The sequence below is a fragment of the Mus caroli genome, unplaced genomic scaffold (genome assembly GCF_978045245.1).
Source record: "Mus caroli unplaced genomic scaffold, Mus_caroli_1 scaffold_15, whole genome shotgun sequence".
Lineage (NCBI taxonomy): Eukaryota > Metazoa > Chordata > Mammalia > Rodentia > Muridae > Mus > Mus caroli.
This window is the reverse complement of record NW_028227270.1, coordinates 75,256,064-75,280,040: the sequence shown is the minus strand read 5'-3', so window position 1 is coordinate 75,280,040 and position 23,977 is coordinate 75,256,064. Positions and strand designations below refer to the sequence as shown.

The 23,977-nt window shown below is 43.9% G+C and overlaps 1 protein-coding gene across 10 annotated transcripts in view; it reads right to left on the bottom strand.

Annotated features, from left to right (window-relative positions):
• Positions 1–23,977, bottom strand: part of Atxn1 (ataxin 1) — a 405,898-nt gene that overhangs the window by 287,837 nt on the left and 94,084 nt on the right. For all 10 annotated transcript variants that reach the window (XM_029468382.2, XM_029468383.2, XM_029468379.2 and 7 more), the window contains one exon: positions 4,365–4,493. The gene's annotated coding sequence lies outside the window, so the exon portion shown is untranslated. The remainder of the gene's footprint in view (positions 1–4,364; positions 4,494–23,977) is intronic.

The following is a 23,977-nucleotide window of genomic DNA, read 5'->3' as shown; positions in this document are numbered from 1 at the left end:
ATTGGCGATTCCTCTACCTGAGAGCCTTTTAAGAAAGGCTTAAGTGTATGTATGCAAACAACTATACATTTCTGTCCTACAGATGGCAACCAGGGCACTTCTCTTCTGCATCAGAGCTCTCACACCTACGCCCACTGGAATGAGAAAAGCCACTAAGAGAAGTCCAGGCAGGGCTCCATGAAATTTACACTCAAGAGTCTCATCTGCCATTAGTCTTGCTTTGGGAGCCCATGCCCATTTGCCCATACTTAGAGAATAAGAGGAGAATCTATCCTGATTCGCCTTTTCCCTTTCTAATCTCCTAGATTGAATGAGAGGTCAGAAAGGTGTATCTCCGTGGCAGAATACCTATTTAACGTGTGCACCATCCCTGATTCTATCCCAGCACCAAAACTAAAGCTGTAATGGGACACCTGGGAGTATATACTTTTACAACATCATGCTTGAGTGTATCTTCTCACACAAACTGAATCCATGAACAGCCTGCCTTCTAAAGGCAAAACTGTGGCCATGTAATAGGTGAAGAAAAGAAAAGATTGTTTAAAAGAAAAAAAAAGAAAAATTTTAAAACTTGATCTTAACTAGACAGCCCAGACAATCTCTGTCTCAGTCTCCTAGACACTGGGATTATGGGTCTGTTGCACAACACCAGCACTGAAAACAAATGAAATGCATTTAGTAAATGATGATATCGTGAGATGTACCTTTGCTCTTTGTCTCCATTTCCTGGCTTACAACATTTAAAACTCTTAGAAGTAATCAATGTCCTTTGATACAGGAATTAATTGATTTGATGTCCACACAGCTTCAATATGGGAAACACCAAGGTTAGATATTTAGCCCATTTCCCAATCTCAGAGGAGTTGAGTACCGAGCTGATCTTCTGTGGCCAATGAGGTTAGAAGAATGCTTATACACTGAGGCTTCCATAAAAACTCGAAGGGCAGAGTTTGAGGAAGATACCATAGGTTAGCCCACCCAGAGGAGGACACTGTAGGTTAGCCCACCCAGAGAATGCTGAGACTCTGCGCCCTCCCTCTCCCTACCCCCCTCCCTCCCTCCTTTCCCACACAGCTCTTCATGCTAACATCCACCCTCTTCTTTGCAATGCCATTTATAACATGACAGTACAATTCAGCAGTGGTACACAGGAGTGTTATTACAGTAAAGAAAAGTATTTCCTAGAAATCTGTGACTCAATCTAGCAAACTCATTCAAACCCAGGGAGATGGTGCAAGGAATCCTGCCTTATGTCTGGCGGGCCAGGAGCCCCTGTGTGAAACAACCTAACTTGTGACTTAGGCAGTGCTGCAGGACTGATCCCACCTAACGCCATTGGAGTAGGTTGTTTTATATGTATACATGTTCACATATGTGTTCTGCCTCAGAGTAGACATTAGGCGAAACCAAGTCTGTTTATCTCAATAGCCAGTCAGCAATGGTTATCTATCTTAACAGATTCGCCCATCACAATGCACCCACACACACATACACACACTAGATATTCATAGAACAAATAGGGCATTATAAGTTCTTCTGTTATACTCATCCACCAGGGCTGCATGCAAACCACTGAGGAGTTCTGCCAGAAGCATAGATAGACACCACTTGATTTCTTTGGAATCAAGCAAAGGTGGTTGACTGCCCCCAGGGTTCCAGGATGGGTGGCAAAGCATAAGGAAGAGGAGCCAAATGTCACCATCGTAATCTGTTAACATCAGACTTGAACCCAGACTCTGCCATTGCCACCGTGGGGCCACTGGGGCTTAACATTGTCTCTTTCCGTAACAGGATGGCTCTCCTACCATGCACACTGACCACCTGAAAGTCCTAACAGCTGAAGGAGAGAACACCTCAGAATCAAGTGCTGAGGGCAGCTCTTTTGTGGCTCCTCCAGCTGCCTAGCACAGAGCAGATGTGCCCTCATACCAGACCCCAGCAGGAGCTGCTGCTGTGACAAGGGACAGAAGAAAGAGACATAAGAGTGTTTTCCAAGAGCCTCTGGCCTGGGGTAGAGGGTGCTTTGTGAGTTTAGTTGGAACTGGGTTTCTGAGAGCTTATATATACTGACTTCCTAGTCCCCAAAAGGCGGATAGGATCCCTCAATTTTTGTCATTAAAAACTGATAAGTCAAAAGGTAACTGTGACTCTCATGGTGAATGTGGCTTAGATCAATAAGGGAACATTGCATTGGGATCTTCATTGTACTCAGACCTGAAGCTGGACAAGGGAAATATTCATAACTAGTCTCTAGACACTTGTTTGAAACCCCAGTAGGCAAAGAGTTTAGGTGGAGCAAGCCATGCGAGCTTCCCCATCCCCCCACCCCCACCCCCAGAAATTCTGATTCCTTTAGCCTGGTGTCACTGTGTCTTTGGCTTTAATAACCACATCCTGGTGAGTCAGATGTAGGAGGTCCTGAGATGAGACCACCATTGAGAAACACTGGCCTGTGGCATGGGTCCTGTCCTACAGCAGGCTGCAACCTAAATGGGGTATCAGCAAACAGGAGGCTCTAGGTAGTGCCCGAGGGTCACAGACGTTCATCAAGAGGGTCTCCGTAGTTGTCTGAGAACTCAGGCAGAACTTATAAATGAGAGCCTGGGTTCTGGAGGGCAAGCTTGGTCCATAGGTAACCCCCAGCAAATGTCTTCAGCAGGTTTGTGATTCATGATGGCCCACTGTACACAGTAGACATATGGGGGGCAGAGATAAGGGCTAGGATAGGAACCAGACAGGAAGGACACTCTCCCCGGGGACAGTCATAACCTGGTTTCTCCAAATCACACCCAGTCTACAGTGCCACTCTGCAGAACTCATGCGGTTTCCTGCTCCTCATCATTTAACATTTTGTTAGAGAGAGAAAATGCTGTTATGAAACCCAAATAATGTGCCACTCTGAGGCAGACAGCCAGCTGCTAACAAGAATGACATGTGACCATCATTCTAACTGCTGTTCACAGCTCAGCTTTCAGGAAGGAGATGTTTAGTTAGAAAGAAAACCAGAGCCTTCTTCTCAATGGACAACAAAGATTTTGAGGCTCCATGGAGTGAAAGGGCTTATACTCAGACAGTCACACAGTGATAAAAATCTGGGACCTCAATAGAAAGAGGGAGAGGAAAAAAAAAAAGGACAAGAATTTAGAACACACTTGCTTTGTTTATTTTAATACAAAATTCATGAAACACTCCCTTATTAATGTCACAAGGGAATTAAATTATTAACCACTCAGTCTGAAAGTCCTGCTTCGCCGAAAGACAATAGAGATGAGTCCCTTGGGGACTGGACCTTCTCTTCTACACTTGCACATAGGCTGACCTGTCTAACTCCCTGCAAATGATAGTTTGCCCCAGGCACACAATGAATTCCGCCAGGGAGAATGGAAGACCACGGTTACATAACTGTACTAGAAGGCATGGAGTTTTCAATCTGCAGGAGGCCAGGGAGATCGTTAGGATCCATCCACTTTTACAGGCCAGTCATAGCAGGTACTATGCTCTCCCAATGCCCTCCGCCATAGGTGGAGACAAATAAGCTCCAATCTGAGGATTCCTCCCAGGAATAAAGCCAAAAAGACATCCCGAGGAACCTATATTGTTTTAGTATATAGTTTGCATCTTTTAAAAATATGTATTTAAAGCTTGGAATTCTTAGACTGTAACTCAGGCCAAGGTTGTCACTCAGGGGACCAAGAACACCAATAAACAGAAGGACCAAAGTCTACATTCTACAGCCAGGATGGTTGCTATATTTCACAACAACATATTATAAATTTTAGAGGAAAATGGAAGGGAGAACCAAAAGGTTGCTAACATGAAGAACAGACCAAAAGTTATGAAGAAAATACTAACTACCCTGACCATAAATCACACACTGTATACTTCTTTCAACTGACCACACTGTACCCCACGTTTACAAGTTACACAGGAAGCACTTGTTGAATGCGGTCTGGAAACTACTGATGATAGCTCTCTACCTTGCCTGCTCTAGTGCTGCTTACAGTATTGTATTAGGGTATCACCAGATAAGTAGACCTCCTCTGTATGACTCATTAATCCCTTATGAGTTTGGCTAAAATAGGACCTACAGACCACACACATTATTTATTGTTTGTGTGTAGAATTGGGTGGTCATCTGCATTTTTGTTGTTGCTATTATTTGTTTGTTTGGTTTGATTTTTGTTTGTTTGTTTGTTTGTTTCATTTTCCCTACCTACAAGGGCCTTACCCTGACGTCTTAATGCTTGAGCTATGGGGAAAAAATAGCTATGCATCGTACTCACTCAAATATCCTAGCACATCACATAAATACTCCACAAGAAATCTAAATAAATGCAAATACCAACCCCGAAGGGATGACTTACCCCAAACCATTCCTGCTTCAAGCTCATCCGTGCAGGCTGAAGTCCACTCTGTTTTTCTCAGGGTCTACTGCAACCCTACTGTAGCTGTTTCAACACAGATCCTTTCATTCTGTTCCAGGATGCTGCAATCTAACAAAACCAAACAGCAAGTCAGAGTGGAAAATGCCACTTCAAGCAGTTGGTGATTATGCAGGGGAAATCCCTGGGTGTTCTCAGTGTCTATCTTATATGTCAAACACGCATGTCAGTCACCTGAACAAAGCTATCACACATCCTCTCTACAGTGGTGCCCTAAAATACTGGAAAGACAGAGAGAGAGAAGAGAAGAGAGGAGAGGAGAGGAGAGGAGAGGAGAGGAGAGGAGAGGAGAGGAGAGGAGAGGAGAGGAGAGGAGAGGAGAGGAGAGGAGAGGAGAGGAGGAGGGTGGGGAAAGGAGAGAGAGAGAGAGAGAGAGAGAGAGAGAGAGAGAGAGAGAGAGAGAGAGAGAGAGAGAGGCAAACCATGTTGGGGAAGCTAGTATTTTTCAATAGGCATGTGCTTGCAAAATATCAAGTTTATCAACTGAATGAGTAAAGAAAAGATTCTTTACCTTTGAATAACTAAATATAATAACTTGTAGGTATCAAGGGTAGAAAGCAGAAGAAGGTTTTTGTTTTGTTTTGTTTTTTTAAAAATCACTCATTCAGCCTGTTACAGTCTGAGACTGCTGTGTGTGATGTTGTACACCTATAATCCCAGCCTTCAGGAGGTAGAGGCAGGAGGCTCAGGAGTTCAAGGCCAGCGTAGGCTACACAGGGGGCTTCTGTGTTTAAAAATGCCTTCCTCTCAGGTCTAACTATCCTGAAATGTTTAGAAAGGAACAAAATAAGTTAATCTGGCTACTTTCTTGGCTCTTTGTCATGAAAACACTTTCAAGACTACCTTATTGCTTGAGCTATGAGGGGAGAATGACTATGCATCTTATTCACAAAAAAAGGTCCCAGCACACCCAATAAATACTCCACATGAAATTAAAAACATATAAAAGCCAACTCCAATGGGGTGACTTAATCCAAACCACGCGTGATTTCAAGCTCACTCAGGTTTGAATGAGCATCCGTCTGATGGATGAGCAAATATATTATTTAGTATGGAGCATTTAGGATAGAACAAAATAAAACAATAGCATGCAAGAGAGAGGAAATTTCCATTTTGCACTACCCATGGCTATTTGATGGGTTTCCCCCGGCACGCGCCCCCACCCCCCCCCCCACCGCCACGTACTGCCTGCCCCACCTGCCTCTTGATAAACTTGATAAATACCATCTCCCCCCAGGGTGGAAAGCACTAATTACTGCACAGTGACGGTATTCATGACTCCTCACCCAAACTAGGAACTGCTGAGGAGTCCTACGCGGGAACCTCCTAACGTACAGCCATTCTGGGAAGTTCTTTTCCTTTGTCCCCAGCTAGGGTTCCAGTTCCCCATGAACCATGATTCAACCCTACTGTTTTGTTTTGTTTTTTGACAGTAGCTACTTGAGAGTTTGGAGGTAGACTTCAAAGAAGCTCCCCAACCCTTAAAAAAAACTTTTTTTTTTTAGCTTTACAGCATTTGTCTCCTATCTAGTTTAAAAACCTGGGGGAAGGTTGTCACCCAGTTCTGAGGATGGTGGCTACATGAGACTGTAACTGTAGCTCTGGATGTTGGAGGAGAGAGCCTGAAGACAGACATTCTGCCCTTCCCCCAACTTTTATACTAAGGTTCGGCCAGCATGGAGACAGGAATTAGGGCTGAAGCTGACCCCCTAAAGGAAAGACACAAAGGCCAGGCATGGTGATGCATAGCTGCAGTCTATACAATCAAAAGATCACCACAAATTTAAGGCTAGTATAGTCTACATTGCAAGTTCAGGGTGGCCGGGTCTACATAATAAGAAAACAGAAATCTACCTCAGAACAACAGCAGCAAAGAAAAGAAAAGAAAAGAAAAGAAAAGAAAAGAAAAGAAAAGAAAAGAAAAGAAAAGAAAAGAAAAGAACAACAACAAAGCCCAAGAAAGTCTCAATGACCTGTTATCTTTGGCTCAAATTTGAAAAATGGTCTCTAGCACAGAATGAAAGCAAAAGGACCTCAACCTATGTCACCTCCCATGTTTTGTTCTTTGTGCCATGGCTCCCCACAGGCATGCGGTATACATGAAATGAGAGTCTTCCCAGCCCCAGCAGTTGACGACAGTGTAAACAGATCTGTATTTCATTACCAGTATTCTTTTTAGAATATAAGAAAGCAAGGCAATGCTTGGTCACCACATATAATGCTAAATAAACTTTATGAATCTCAGAAGGGCTTCTGAGATAACCAAAAGAGCTACCATCACAGGATCCACTTCTAAGAGATGTAACCTTTCATGAACACACAGGTCATTGGGATAACTAACATTTTTGTTTGTTTTCTTGCATCTGGGTCTCAAGTATTCCTTGAGCTTACTACGTAGCTAAGGATGACCTTGAACTTCTGATCCTCCTCCTTCCACCTGCCTAGTTGCTGGGATTATAAGTACACTACCTTGGTCAATCTACGATGTGCTAAAGATCAAACCCAGGGTAACTAGCATGCTGAGCAAACACTCCCAACAACTGAGCTACATTCCCAGTCCACAACTGACCCTTTCAAAGACTTTACAGGCTATTGCTTTAAGGAACAGTCAACTTTTTCTAAGAGGACTTCCAGGGGGAACTGGTTAGATTCATGTGGACAGTTCCAACTGCTGAGAGACAGAAACTGCGGGGTTCTTGGTCAATGCTCAGTCAAGTGAATCAGCTTCAGTGCCGTGCAATGAATGTCCAGTCTGGAAGCGCATCTGACATGAAACAGAAATGTCCTTCTATTTTCTAGAGGCCACGGATACCCACAGAAGGTGGGGTTATGAGAGCACCTGTCTTTTTCTGAGAAGTTTTCCTGAACTTTCATTAACTTACCCCCTTGACGGGGGTTGGGGGGACAATATATAGTAGTAACAGTAACACAGAACAAGATAAGCGTCCAAGTTCAAAGAAAAATGGTCTTGGGAAAGACAGAAATTGGAGGAGAAAGGAGAGAGGGCCTTTATCTTGAAAGTTTCTAGCCATCATCAAACTTTTTTTTTCTTGAAACTAAAAATAGTGCCTGCTTTCCCCCTTGTGGCTTCTAACTTTCTACCTAGGTCTTTTAGAGTTGGACAAGTTCTCTGCCACTTCATTTAACTTCTACAACAAATCTCCCACCCTGGAGAGAGCTATACACATCTTAAGGACACAGGAAGTGAATCAGGGAGCTGACTAGACTTTGGGTTGAACTCTTTACGTTAATTGACTCATTTATTTCTTTCACTTTTATTTTATTTTGAGACATAGTCTTGCCTGATAGCCCAGGCTGACCCCTGTCCCCTAACGTAGCCCAGTGTATCTTCCAAGTGCTCGGATTATAGGCATGGAGCACTGCCTTCAGTTCTCTTGGACTTTTAAAGGATATTAAAATCAGTAATGTAATAGAAAGTGGCTTTAAACTAAAGGATCTCACCAGTGTCCTAACATTTCTATTAATGCACGGAGCTCAATTTTCAGATTTGCCTTTGTCCTCAACAAAGAAATTCATTTCCGGATTATATTGCTGTCACCTGTCTATGAACAAAATCCATTTGTGTGTGGGGAGAGCATGGGGGATTGGGGTGGTAGGAGGGGACTTTCCCTGGCTGGCAAGGCCATGCATCTGGAGACTGGAGAAGCAGCACTCATGCTATTTACGGGGGGGGGGGGGGGGCGGGGGGGGGGAGGGAGAACACGCATCCAAGGGGACAGCAGTTTCCATTTTTCCTCATCCTAGTGGGGATGGAGTTTAAAAGGATTCATTTTGTGATTCCCAGCTGATCCTCAATTGTATTCACTGTGATGGGTCACAAAAGAAAACCACCAGCTGGACAACCGTAGTACTTCCTTAAAATCCCAATAGGGAGGCTGAGGCAGGAGGATTACTGTGAGTTCTACTCAGTTCTACCTGGGCTACATAGTGAGCAGTGAGCCAGTTGGGGCTATGTGTAGAGTAAGACTTTTATCTATAGCAACAGCAACCAACCTCTGAGACTCCGTTTAAGCAAAAACTTCATAAGTAGGGGCTAAGGGAAATCTCAATGGTTAGAGCGCATGCTTATAAATGGAGGAGGCCCTGGGCCTCTATGCTCAGCACTGCACATACAAACAAAAGATGGCTTGGTATTGCTCAGGATGAAATCATAGGCTCTATGCATGCTCTACCTACAATATAGCCACATCCCCAGCTCTAAGATAAAGGAAATCCAGGCTGCTTCCTTACTCCATCAGCACTGCCAACAACCAAACCAACAGGCTGGAGTTGAACTTCATTGACCAATTGCTCTTCTCTGCTAGGTGGCATCGCTATAGATACAAATGAAGGGGCTGGGCACGAAGCTTACTTAGGTTATCGCTTGCCCAGCATTCTTGGCTCTATCCCTAGCAAACATCATACAAAACCAAACCAAATACAAATATGGTCAGAGTCCCAGGATTGGAGGAGCTCGGAGAGGAGAGGAGAGGAGAGACCCATCAGTGGGCATGCGTGAGTATGTGACTAGAAACCATGAGTGTGTAAATGGATTTCTAGCATGTGTTCAGATTTCATAGGCACTTGGGCGATACTTTTCTGGAGGGTCATAACCAAGGGACACGATGTCAACACAAGCCAAACATGGTAAACCTTGCTGCTCTGAAACCTGCTTGCCCAACTTGGTCTGGCTGAATAGAATTTTTTTCAACTAAGGTCTTAGTCCACTCAGCAGAATGAGTTCCTAATATATCTGATAAAAATCTCCTAAAACCAACTGTGATTCCTAACTCACGCTGTTTTGCATAGATTTGAACATTCTAGTGACAAATCTCTACAGATACAACTGTATCCTTTGTGACGTATCTGAGCTCTTAGGAATATCTTCACAATGCAACGATTACACACAGACATCACAGGAAGAAACTAAAGGATTCCATGGCAGAATCTTTCCTCAGTGGTGAAAGGGCCGTTCACTTAATAATGCTACCGGGAAAGTAGCTCTTCATTTGGAAAGAGAAAAAACAAAACAAAACAAACAAAACAAAACAAAACAACTTTATTACGTACAGAATGGAAAATAAACTCTCAAGCTGGTATGCTGGCACAGGTCTATAATTCCAGTACTTGAGAAATGGAGACAAGAGGACAAAGAGGCCAATGTGGGCTATATAATGCGACTGTGTTTCAAAAAATAAAGTAAGACGCTAGAGAGATGGCTCAGCAGTTAACAGTTCCTCCTGCTCTTTGACAAGACTGAGTCTAGCTCCCAGTATCCATTTGGGGTCGCTTACAGCTGTCTGTTAACTCCAGCTGTTAGGGGTTGAATGCTCTCCTCTGCCCTCCTTTGGTACCCACACAAAACACACACCAAAAAAAATAAGTAAATATTTAAGTAAAAATTAACTGAACTCTAGATGAACCACAAAACATATATATCCATGCTATCCCAGAGATCCATGCCTGTGATATTTCTTATCTATAAATACATTTCACAAAATTAAAAACAAAAAAACAGAAATAACTTTACAAGCATAAAAATCCTTGCAGGCTACTGCAAAGACATTGAGTTTTAATTTAAGTAGGGACGAGAGTAGAGACTTAGGATGGAGCGGTGTGATGCCTTGTCGTATACATTTACGACCATTCCATCTCTTACGGGACAGACTGTCACAGGGCAAGGCTGAACACAGAGCCATTTACTACAAAGAGACATGAGAGAGTCTAGGGATGCAGACCTAGAATGCCAAGTATTTGGGAAGCTAGGGTTTCTTTTCTTTCTTCTTACGTCACTCCTCACTCTCACTCGAGACCAGGCTGGCCTCACACCCAGAAATCCTCCTGCCTCTGCCTCCTGAGTGCTGAGATTAAAGGTGTATACCACCACTGCCCGGCTTGAAGATAGGGTTCCTTAATGGGAGCCTGTCTAAAAAGGGTGTGGGGAGGGCTGGCAGTGCAGCTCAGTGAGAGAGCCCTTGCCTAGTACATACACAATCCTGAGTCTCAAACTGGTGGAGTTCTGCATCCATTCACAGAGTCAACTTGACAAGTTGTTTGAGAGGAAGAATCGAAGCTTCCTCCTAGCTCCGGATCTGATCATTGTCTGAGAACGGAGCTGCCTCTAAGCAGGCTGGGAGAGACTACTGGGAGATCGGGAAGACAGTTATACATATTCATGGGCACAGGGTGGGAGACACAAATCACAGCCCTGGCTCTGTCACAGGCAGCTTCCCAGAGGTCTCCAGTGGCTCCACTTTTTGATGTTCACACCTTGCTGACATTTTCCACGAGAATGCTGATTAGCGTGTGTGCCTTGCCCCCATAGGAGAATGGGGCAAAGGTCATGGGATGTCATTTCCAAGGTGGGATGCTATGGTGTGTGTCTGAAATAGACTCCATAGATGTGAATGTTTGCATAGTTTATCGCTATCTGGTCGTGCTGTTGTGCAACCTCAGGACACAACATCTAGCTGACAGGTGGAAGATAATCTTATCTATTATCTAGGATGTGCACGCTTGAAATTTTGACTTTCAGAAGGTGCTGCTAGCTCACCCTTAGCACAAAGGATGAGCCAGTCACACACATCTCCATCAACCTTCCCCCGACCTCTACATTTCTTCTAAACCTAAACAACACATACAGTTCGTGTCACTGTCAAAGAAGATGAACAGGAAATTTCTGGCTATTGGAGAAAATCCTTAACCTGGCATGTCAGGCTCCATTTGCTTTACTGGGCTAGATGTAGAACAGTTTGCAAAGGCTCTGCTATGTGTTCCTCCAGGCTACGTGTCCTTCTTGACATGTAAAAGATGCTATTTAAACTAGAGTGCTGGACCTGGGAGTTGGCTGGGTCTGTAAAGTACCTGGCTTGCAAATAGGAAGGCCTGAGTTCAGTTCCATTCCCAGAATCTCTTAAAGCAACAACACCAAACCAATCAAACAGAAGGCAGGTACGGCAATGGACTGTAATCCCAGGACTTGGGAGGAAGGCAAGCAGATCCTTAGGGTTCACTGTCACTTAGGCTAGCTTATTTGACAAGTGCCACACCAGTGAAAACTTCTGTGTCTCAGTGACACTAAAAGCTAGTAAGTGACCCATGGAAAGACGGCTGAGGTTGTTCTGTGGCTTTCACATGCATGTACAAACACATGTACACACATATACACATTCCACACATATGTATCTACATGCATATGGTCTCTCTTTCTCTCTCTCTCTCTCTCTCTCTCTCTCTCTCTCTCTCACACACACACACACACACACACACACACACACACTCCCATTTATCAGCAAATGCCCCATTCCAAGACCCCCACTGCATGTGTGAAACTGTACACATTGCCAACACATATGTACAATTCTTATACATCAGCACGCACATGTTGTATCTTCTTCTCATATTGTTGCATTTAAGTACTATGGCCAAAACCATTTAATGAGGAAAGGGAATAACAGGAACTCTCAGCTCAAGGTTCAGGGAATAGCCTACTATCTTGGGAAAGTCAAGACAGCAGAAGCTCAAAGCAGACACCACCATGTCCACAGTCAGAGGAAGAACGTAACGAGTGTACATGGCAGCTTAGTTGTCTCTCTTCACCATGATAGTCCAGGATCTCTGTCTGGGGGAATGGTCCTTCCCATAATTAAGATGGGTCTTTCCATATCGATTACCACAACCAAGATAGTCCCTCACCAGGGTGCTCAGAAATCATCTCCCGGGCAGTTCTGCCTTCTGTCAAGTGGACAATTAGCCAGCCAGCACAGGATGATAATTTGACTTTATGAATTAGGTGCTGTAAAAAATGAGCAATAACCAATAATGCAACAGAACAGCATGCTGTGATAAAGCTTGTTGGAACCTTTGAGATATTTACTTCTGGAATTTTCCATTTAATGCTTTTTTCCCCCCTCCGTTGACTGAGAGTAACTGAAATTACAGAGAGCAGAAACATGGCAGGGCTGGGGCTATCATGCTCAGTGGTGAGAGAAAGTAGGCGAACATCAAGGGAAGCGACCACCGTGGTTTGTTTGGATTTTTTCAGAATAATGAAGGGGAAAAAAATCCTTCATTGGCAACAGAGGATTCAGACAACATGGTTTCAGTAGAGAAAGGGAGACCAAGTTGTTTTCAAAGCCTTTGGATTCTACAAAATGCAAAGCCTATTGTCCCTCTCTTTATTGAAACCAGTGAATTAAGACATCTCCATTGTTCGCTGACACAGACGTATGAAATACAAAAGGGGGAGGCATCCCGTCTGACTTCTGCCTCAATTCAAATCCAGAGTGGTATTGTGTCAGAAGGAAAGCATTTCTGGTTTAAAGGCACAGATTTCTTACTCTCAGTAGGGTAAAGTCCATCACAAGACAACTAACAGCATAGTTTTGATTCACATTGGCAGAATTCAGCATCTGTGGAGCTCTGAGCCCATGGGTTCATCCAAGAGAGGACCAACAATAGTCAGGCAGGAACTGAGAGGATAGCTCAGCGAGTAAAAAGCCCCCCCAGGAAAGCATAAGGACCAAGGTTTGATGCCCAGCACCCATGTAATAAACTAGGCATGGTGGTAGCATCCTCTCCTAACTCCAGCGCTGCAGAGGCAGACACAGAAGGATCACTGGGGTTCAAAGGTCACCCAACACAGCCAAATCAACCAGCACCCATTCCAGTACAAGATCCTGTCTTAAACAATAAGGTTGCTCTGTGGCCTCCATGCACAGTACACACACATATATGCACACCTGCATCTGCGCGCACACACACACACACACACACACACACACATACCATCAGGAAAAAAAAAAGCTCTATATGGAACATTTACAGATTTTTTTTTTTTCCTGCCACTATCCCCAAGCGAGACGGCATGACAGATAATGGAGCGTTCACACTGTGTTAGGCAGTATGAGCAATCTCAAGATGCTGTGAAGCACAGGACAGGAACTGTGTGGGTTTATGCAAACACTGTGCTATTTTATTTATAGGACTCAGGCTTTGGGGATTTTGATATCTCTGAAGGTCCTGGGACCTCTCTCTGCAGACACCAAGGAACAGATTCACACATTTCATGCTGGGGGTAGCACCCATAGTCAGAAGAAACTAGAATCAGAAAAAGAAAAAAAAAAAAAAAGAATCATGAAAACAACAACAAAACCCACTGCCATTTATAAATCACACTGAGACCAAAATCGGCTAAGCTTTCCAAAGTCCTGGTGCCTGGCCGAAGGTAAGTTGTTGCCAGTTAAAAATAACAAACGGTAGCACCAACTCAGGCAGCGAGGCTGCTCCCACTTAACCTGCAATTTGGACACTTTGTAGGAGGAAAGCACTGTTGTCTTCTGACATAAGGAGCAGATGCTACTAATTAACACACAAAAATGTCTAAAACAGCGTTAGAAAAACATAGGAGTTTGGAAACATAAGTAGAAACAGCTTCGGAGAGTAACAGCCAGACAGGATAATGTAATGGAGGATAAGGGTTGGAATTTTTTTTTAAAAGACAGTCAATCAAGCTGGTAAGCTTGCATAAGCCTTCCTGTAAATAAAGTATGGATTTAAAGGAAAGTGCCTGATAAATATTGCTTCTTATTTTTCCAAAACAGGGAGAAGCATGTACCATCTATGAGCCAGAGTGTTCAGTGGGAGGTTATATTCCATCAAGGAAGACTGCTAAGACAGGGATCAGAGACATTTAAAAGGTTGGGATAAATTCAGCGAACACCCTTGAGGTGTTGACCATAAGTTACAAGACCACACTTGCTAGATGCTATGAGGTTAAATTACTAAGCAGTAGCCTGGGCCAAGGCTGGATACATAGCATTGTTGGTTTGATTGCCAGCATCCAGCATACCAAGCATGGCGCTGTATGTCTGACATTCCAAGACTAGGGAGGCAGAGGCAGGAGGTTGACCACCCAAGATTGTCCTTGCTATAAAAGAAGTTCTAGGCTGGCTTGGGATAAATGAGATTGGATCTCAATAAAAGACAAAACAAAAAATAAGACAGGCCAATAGTCCTCAAAATACCTATCACTTAAACCTACTTCATTCATCCTATCTAGACACACACACACACATATACACACACACACATACACACACACACATACACACACACATACACACACACTCTCTCTCATACATTAACACACACTCACACACACACATTCACACACTCATACATACACACTTTTTCTCACACTCTCATACACTAACACACTCACACACACTCACACATACACACATACATATACATTCTTATACACTAACACACACACAGACACACACACACACGATAAAGCTTGGGGGCTTGTGAGTACACAGTAGGTACTCAGTATCCTATAGTTGTACCCCAGCCCCAGCTCTCAAGTCCTTTTAATACTTGTCATATTTGTCAAGGACCTCAAAAAACTTGATTAGTCAGATTATATTTAACCACAATGCATTAGAAACTCAAATGGATTTTTAAAACACTTGGAAATCCCTTTCTACTGTGTGTGTGTGTGTGTGTGTGTGTGTGTGTGTGTGTGTGTGTGGAGCATATGTGCCTGTGTGGGCACATTTGGACTCTTGTGTGCAGACTCTACAAGTGCAGTGACGTGCGTATGTGTATAGAAGCTAAGGTTGGTATTGAGAGTTTTCCTCGATTGATCGCTCTCTCCCTTATTCTTTGAAGCAGGGTCTCTCAATTGAATCCAGAGCTTGTTGGTATCTAGGAGTCCCATCTGTGCCCCCAGAGCCCTGGACTTACAGGCTGCCCACGGAGCCTACCATGCATTTACATGGGAGTTCTGGGAATCTGAGCTCTGGCCCTCACACCTGTACAGTAAGAGCTTTACCCACTGAGCTATCCCCCAGTCTCACTGAAGAGCCACATTTCCTGGATGTGGTGAAACTCAACCTTTTGATTATTCAAAGGTCAGGAGGACAGAACACTGATAAGGACGTTATATAAACGCAATCCAGAGCACCCTCACCGCCCGCATCCCTGCTTATCCCTCTGTCAGAACATTTATGAAACAAGGTCAGAGAAAACGTCAGTCACCTTGAAGGTGCCGTTTCCAGTGCTTTCCAAATGTCTGCTCTCTCAGAACAGCTGGCTCAGCATTATCCTTCAGTTCCCGCTATCCCCTTGCCTCTCATATCCCACAGGTGCCTTGCCTTGCCTTACCCAGAACCATGAGAGATATATGGATACCTTGCAGACTATTCTTAATTCTTGCCCCATGCCCAGTTCCAGATACTTTCTATCCAGATCTTCTCTCTCCCTCTCCCTCTCCCTCTCCCTCTCCCTCTCCCTCTCCCTCTCCCTCTCCCTCTCCCTCTCCCTCTCCCTCTCTCCCTTTCTCTCTTCCCTCCAACATGTTTCTAGCATGGATCGCATCAATGTGGCCTCATCTGCATGCCCTCTGTCTAGGTATCACATGGCCTCCTTTGGGTGGGCTTGTCTCTCAAGACTATTGGTAGATCACTGGCATCCTTATGATTTCTGGTGACTTGGTTTGTGACACTGCTGAACACATGAAAATGAGCTTGCTCCCATTTTTTTTTCCTCTCTAATTGGTTGGTGACTAAGAACCCAGGCATAGTGGGTGAGAGGAACTGTGAGTTGTAGAGTATGTGCTTAGCATGTGTGAGATCCAGGGTCCAGGGAAGAGAAGGAGGAGTTAGAAGAAAAGATAGGGGAGAAGTCAGAGCCAGAAGAAGAGCCAGAGGAAAAGGAGGAACCAAAGGAGGAAGAGAAGCCAGGGAAGGACAAACTGGTGGAGGGCAGGAGAAAACAGGGTTGGAAGAAGCAGAGGAGGAAAAGAGAAACAAGGGCATATGTTTTTAATGTGGATTTTCTTTTTAAACTTCCTTCCCTCTAGTCCCAAGATTCAACAGATTAGCAATGTAATTCTTCCAAATGTTTTAGATATTACTCAAGGAGACTAGATTTCTCTACAGTGCAGGCAGCGGGATTCTATGAGACAGTCCATGCCAGCTTCTCTGGAACATTCTCAGAAGGAGAATTAGTTCTTTCCTGACGTGAGCTGACATTAGGGGAAAGTAGGGCAGTGCATTAATGTTTGGCAAAAAGAACTTGAATCTGGGGTGTGTCCAGCCAGCTACTGCTTATATCTTACCTATTCCAATACTCCGCCATCCTTAATCCCCTCTTCTCCCCATCGCCAGCAGTCCCATGGTGGCTCAAGAGTTCTATATCTAACTCTGCTTCCCATAGGGCTGCCACCAGCAAGCACGGATCTCTTTAATGACAATTACCATTTGGACCACAGCATCTAAGATACAGAGCCAGAATCTGCCCTGTTTTTTTTTTTTTTTTTTTTTTTTTTTTTTGGCTTCCTAATTACTCGTTGGAAACAATGCTACACCATTTTAACTGGCACAATTTGCACTCGGAGGTAACAGGCCTTCCTGGGTACTTTGTCTTCAAGAGGCATATTGTTTTTTTTCCTCCTCCAAAACCCTCCTTTCTCTTAGACAGAGCAAGTAAGTCGACGGCTCATGCACTTGCTATAGGAACACGGCCAAGAGCAGACTAGTAAGTATATTAACCATCTATGTAGCCACTAAGTTAGGACAGGTGCTGAATGGCCCCCACCATTCAGAAAAGTTGACTTCAGTAAACTTTTCTACCTGATTGCTGTCTTCCCATCTGGAAGCTCCACCCCCTGTGTGTGTGTGTGTGTGTGTGTATCACCCATGATGCTTCCTTGCTGTCTTCGGATGCCTGCCTTCCCACCCTCATGCATCTTTCCATGAATCATTCTTAGAAGAGATGGCCAACCATCACAGAGGTGGGGAAGGGGCATGGCGCAGCTGACCTCTAGGTCCCACTTCCTGACACTGCCATTTTAGTCTACTTCAAATATTTACTTCCAACACCACGTTTGCAAGGCCCAGTTCTTTTTCGGTTTCAGTGGGCCTCCTCAGTGAGCGGTGCCACAAAAGACCATTTTCCCAGCCTTTGTTCTTACACAGAGAAAGGATGGTGTACCGATTTGGGGAACACCAAACTCTTCCCATTGTTCTCAAAATTCTAGGCAAGCAAGCTTAGGTCAGTGAAGCATATTAAACTATCAGGACTGGGCTATCCTAACTCTGTCCGTTTACTGCCCAATTTTATACCAGTATTTTTAGGTACCTTGAACTCACTCCTTACCCCTAGATACCCCAGACTACCCCAGACTAAACGGGGCCAGGGGCTGGTTATAATTCTTAACCAAGAAGGGGAGAGCTATAGGACCATTAGTAATGCAATGGCAGTCGCTAAGAGGGGACCCTGGCAGCATAGAGTCTATGGGTCCAGTCAGGCTGGTCCTCAGACCATCATGTCACTGAATGATGCAATCTGGATATACCAAAGTCACTCCCTCTCCTCCTCCCGAGTCTCCAAAATCCTGTCATCTCTATTTCCAGGTTTTACCGTCTCAATATTTCCCCTTTCCTGTCATTATACCATTCCTGACAGAGCTCTGACAACTCAAATGTTCCTCGGCCACCTCTCCACAATGCCACCACACCTGGCTCTAGGAAGGTCCGATCTCTGTGTAACAACACTTCTTTACGATGCTCCTTTATTTTTGCCTTTTCTGTGGTTCCCGTTACTTGAGGTCAACCCTGGTCTGCAGATATGGACGGAAAAATTCCAGAAAGAAGCAACTCTTAAGTTCCAATTGGCACACCATTTCCAGGAGTGGAATTAAACGTCACGCTCGCTGTCCCACTCTGCACAGAGTACAATAGTGGTGATGCTGGTGATTTGGATAAGCCAAAGAGGAAAAAGTACACAAGCAGGGAAACTTCTCAAACTCATAAAGAAAGAAAACCATATGCTGAGGTTGCTCAGATCCACAGAACAGGAAGAGACCCTGAGAGAGTGAGTCATGTAACATCTTTAAAGGGTTTTATTATAGCTGTTCTATGTTACCAGTAGCTACGGTTGCTAATGACTTCCAGTGCATGACTTCTAAATTAAACTTCACTGGACAGATAATACAGATGAAAAAAAAATCATGGTTTTGTAAGACTTGATACTCTGTTGTCTCAGGCTGGAGGTCTTGGAATATGGACACTAGCTGATAAATATTGACAACTGTATATCTCAAGCTGAGACCGTAGATAGCACTGGGACCATGATGTGCTGTTCAAATAATCACGGCATGGGAAAGGGGTTCAGTCCCAAACACTTAAAGAAAAATGTCCCACCCAGCAGTGCCAAGTGGCGAGGATGTATTTCCAGACTGCTTAAAAGGCCACATATTTAAAACAAGATTAAAAGTCAAGCTAAATAAAATAAAATGACTTGGGATAATTTTTAGGCAGTTATGAAAACAGAAACAAATGTTATTTTTAATTTTTGGCTCGTCGGAAACCGACAAGATATGAATATGAATCTGATCAAACAGACGCATAACTGCTGTGGCTCACCACGGCCACGTGCCAGCAACTCCACTTTGTGCTCCGTGCCAAGGTTACACGTGGAACGTATCATCTCCCTCCCAAACTGTCCTCATTAAAGTCAATTTACTGTAGCTGATTCTTGAGGGGGGTGACATCATCATGACTCACAGAAGCGTAGTAAATAACCCTTTCCCCGTGAGCTGTCACAAACGTCCTTGTGAAGTTTTTACACATCTCCTTGGGAAATGAGACACACTGTCTGTGGGTTTCTAAGAAGGCGAATGCGCCAAGTCGCTTCACCAACACACAAAGCACTGGGGATATATTCTATCAGCTACCTGTCCAACGGAAGGGGGTGTGCTATGAGTGAGGGGTGTGCTATAAATGGGGTATGTTATGAATGAGGGGTGCTTTGAATGGGGGGTATACTATGAATGGGGGTATACTATAAATGGGGGTGTGATATGAATGAGGGGTGATATGGTGATATGAATGGGGTCTTTAATGAGTCTGTACTCCAGCCAGAAAGTACATACAGAGTGACATGATTTCTCTGCAATCCAGAGAACAAGAGAAAGACAGGGAGGTGGTGGAAACACACAGGGGAAACACGATGTGCAAGAGAGCCTCAGATTGCTCTATGAAGAAAATGGGTCCAAAGAAGCACAGGAAGGGGAATGCTGAACTCTTTCTGTCCTCCAAGCGAAACTAATCAGTTTGTTTCCAGAATTAACATTTATTCTGTATTGCAAGGCCCATAGATGCTGTTTCTGGGCTCCCAAACAAACCTGTAATGATTGCCCAGTTAGGACTGATTGAAAAGAGATCCATAGTCTATTAACTTGCCCTCAGGTCTTTAGTTATTAACAGACTTCAGTTATTAATGAGCATTCGCCCCCTTTGTATCAATAAGAGTTAATCACAGAGAGATGATGCTGTTATAAATGAACCATCAAAAGACAAAACCGCTAGATTCTAAATATGAACATGCCTTAGCATGACAGGGGCTGGCATCTACCAAGACTTAAATCTTACAGAGAGAAAACATAATATCAAGAACAGATGTATATGTCTAGTTGGTCACCAATGTCGGCATTACACACCAGTTTTGTTTTAAGTTATTAAAATGCAGTTCTGCTTTAAAATAGGGATTCGTGAGCCAGCTAGAGGGCTCAGCAAGTAAAGGCCAAGAATGATGACCTAAGTTTGATCACAGAAGCCACAGGGTGGAAGAAAAGCAACTGCCACAGGCGGTCCTCTGACCTCTGAGCATATTGTGGCATATCCAAGCCCCAACACCACATACACAAACACATACACATATACATGTGTGCACATACACATACAAACACATACATGCAACTATATGCAAGCATACACACAAATAAATGCAACATATTTTAAAACAACAATATGTATTTATGTTTCTACAGCAATATATCTTGAACATTGTACCAAGCCTTTCATGCAAAATAAATAAGAGAAGAGTACCCATGACATATAAAAGTCCTAGGGTTAGAGGTACAACCCGGTGGTAGTTTGCACTCAACATCTAAAGTCTACTCCTTTGACCTATCAGTCCCTAAAACTAGCCCCCACCCTTGACCTACTTAAAGTGGCTTTGGGGGTTCAGAAATCTGACTTTTTCAACAAGCCACTTCCTCGCCACCAAGTGAGGATGAAACTGTCCAAGTGCTGGAGTCGGGTGACCTACTGCAGTGGTTCTCAACCTGTGGGTCGCAACCCCCTTGGCAACCTGCCAGCTCCAACAACAAAAAAATACGTTACAATTCGTGACAGTTACAGTTATGAGGCGGCAATGAAAACAATATCATAGCTGAGGGTCAACACCACATGAGGAACTGTGTTAAGAGGGCCTCAGCCCTGCAAAGGTTGAGAAGCAACGCCTGATGTAGCTTCTCCACCTCTTCCCCTCTCCCTCTTGCCTTCTCCCTTACTGAAATGTTTTGGTCGATTGAACCACTTACTTTCATCATCCCACAAGTATCTTCTGTCATTCTATATCAACTACTTAAAGTATCCTTCGGAAACACTAAACAGAGGCATCAACACACACACACACACACACACACACACATTTTAAATATTGTTTTGCTCAAGTTAGTGAGAAGAAGCGCTAGTCAATGCCACACACCTTACAGACTGGGATTGGCAGAATAATGACCTCCCCCCCGCCCTGCCCCCAACCCCTGACAAAGATGTCTATACCCAAATCGCCTTAGTTATTATGAGGGCAAAGGGTATCCTAGGCTACACAGGAGGGACTAAGACAATCACCAAGGGTTGAAAATGGAGGAAGGAGAAAGAAGAAATGTCAAAAAGGAAGTAATCACAGCTACAGTGGAAGTGCCGGTTTTGACGATGGAGGATGACGCCACACAGCTTAGAGTCCATGTGGCCTCCAGGCATTAGAACAGGGTATCAATTTTTCTCTGGAGTTTGGCCATCAGTGTAGCCCTCCTGACTGTAGTGTGCTCGGATCCACCTTGGCTTTGTGATCTGAAGAACCTAAAATCAAGACACTGTGTCATTTGACGCCACTAGGTTTGTAAGAAACTGTTCCCGAAGCATCGGAAAACTCATACAAGTGCTCTGAAGAACATAAACCAGCGACTCAGCTCTAAGGAACAGGCCATGGTCCAGCAGCCCACACTTACACCTTTTGGTCTCTTCCCAAATGCTTAAAAACAAAATCTAAGATAGCTGGTTCAACTTGTGTATGGCCTGTTCTAGTTTGCTTCTCTGTTGCTGTGATTAAAAAAGAAAAAAGACTCGAAGTGTTTATTTGGCTTATTCGCTCTGGTCCAACATCAAGGAGCAGTGTTAGGGAGAGAGCTCAGAAAAAGCCCAATGTAGGAACCTGGAGGTAAGAACTGTTGCAGAGACCATAAACAAATACTGTTTACTGGCTTGCTTCTTCTTCCTGTTTGCCCTCAGCTAGCTTTCTTATGTAACCCAGGAATAACTACCCAAGGGTGGCACCACCCACAGTGTACTTGGCCCTTTGATATCGACTAACAGTTAAGACAAATGCCCCGTAGGTATGGTCATATGCCAGTCTGATGGAGTAAATTCCTTAATCAAGGTTCCCTATTCCCAGGTACATCCAGTCGACAATGGAAGTCAGCCATGTTAAAATCACCCTTTGTAAAGTCAACACACAAACAGATGGCTGTTTAACCACAACAACCTTTCCTTTCCTGTTTGTCCCCCAAATCTCATGTTGGTGCCATAATACAAAACACAGTGCAACTTTTACAAGTCCTGTAGTGTTTTGTTTTGTTTTGTTTTGTTTTGAATTCCAATGATTTGAAAGTCCAAGTTCTCTTTAAAAGTCTAAAGTGGGGTGCTATAAAATCAGAAACAAGCTATATGCTTTCTTATATCAAGACAGAAGAACCAGGGTATAATTACAATCAGATCGAAGCAAAAGAAAAACACGCCCCATGATGCAATTCTTCTCCACTCTCTCCTAGGACTATAGTTTATCTTCCACTAAAACAAACTGGAAATGAGGGCAGGGAAAAAGTTGAAAGGAGGGCTTTTAACTCCAGACTTAGTGGCATTCAGGACCAGATAATTTGGTGGCCCTAAACTTTAAACTGGCAGGTAAGTATTCAGCAGACCTCTGGTCTCTATTTGGTGCCAGAGTCAAATTTGGTTGCCCCTTGTCCCCAATGGTGACCATCAAAAATGCCTTCAGATGCCTTGGTTGAGACCCATGAGTCTAAGATGTGCGCCAAATCTTCAGACTGTTTCTCACCCTGAATGAAGGCTTCCAAGGGGCTGACCACCCTGAGTAGGAAATGCTTGGGACTACAAGTGATCCAGGTTTCAGAGTCTTTAAGATTTAAAAATACTTACATATAAATTAATTGAGTACCTGGTGGATATGATCTGAGCACAAAAGCAAGCCTGTATTCCATATACAACTTGTAGCGCACCTAGCCTGCCGAATGTCATCTTATATAACATTTTAAGTAATTTTCTTCACGAAACAGGCTTCATTGGGATTTTTCTACTGCGGCAGGTTGCCGTTCTAAAAGCTTCAAATTTGGGGCTATTTCAGATCTTCACAGTAGGAATACATATATACACTCCTAAGTTACAGCTGGTCTCATTCAAATGAGTTTCCCAAGAATTCAGGCTGTTTGGCATTTCAAAACATCTTTAAGTCAAAAATTCAACCACAGACTTTTTTTTTTTTTTTTTTTTTTTATAAAGGCCCCACTAAACTTACTCCCAGCCACAGGCAACGGAAACACAGTCTTTCTGTAGCAACCCTCAGCTCAACCCATAAAGGCATTGTCTATCTAGGCTGCTGACATGGGCTAGGGGAGGGTCAGAGGTCGTTTACATTTCCCGAGAGTGAATGTTATAACTCAGTATAACTTTTTTTTTCCTTGATGTCATCAATAAAACTCCTTCAGTCAAAAGGTTCAGTGCAACGCAGACCCTGAAGCAGCGCACGGGCTGGAAGCCTGGCTCTGGTTAAAGGCAGATGTCCTAGAATCTGATCCTGGGAAGCGGCTGCCATCCTGCACTTGGAAGTCAAAGCTACTAAAGAAACAGATAATTTTCTCAATGAGGTCTCTCCAAGAAAAATGACTTGAAGATGCTAACAAGCCTGCTTTGAGCAGCTCTGAATTCTCTCCTGGCTTTCGGTTTCAATTTCAAAATGACAAAGCAGGAAAGAAGATACTAGAAACCTTAGCTCCTGTTTTTACTGAGATCTTAAAGCAAAACTGCAGTGTCCAAGGCTGGGTGTGAAGTAGACAGGCACAAGATGGGTCCAGGGGAGAGCTACCTCTGACCAGAATTGAGATGGGCCTTGATGGCCGGGAGTTACAAAGACTGGTGACTACGCAGAATGTTCTTCCAGGAATGTCTGCCCACATCCTTGGTGACTCGAAATAACCAATAGCCTTTCAAGACAGCAACTGTGTTTCACCCTCCAGAGATTAACCCGCAGTCAACCGTGGCCATGTTGATCAAGGCAACGATGATAACCACAGGTTTGCTTGGAGGTTTTTCCTCTACTGAAACAAAGTCTTAAAAGAAGGTTTGTGACTCCGGAGAACTAAGGGCCAAGGTCACAAATCAAAGGCA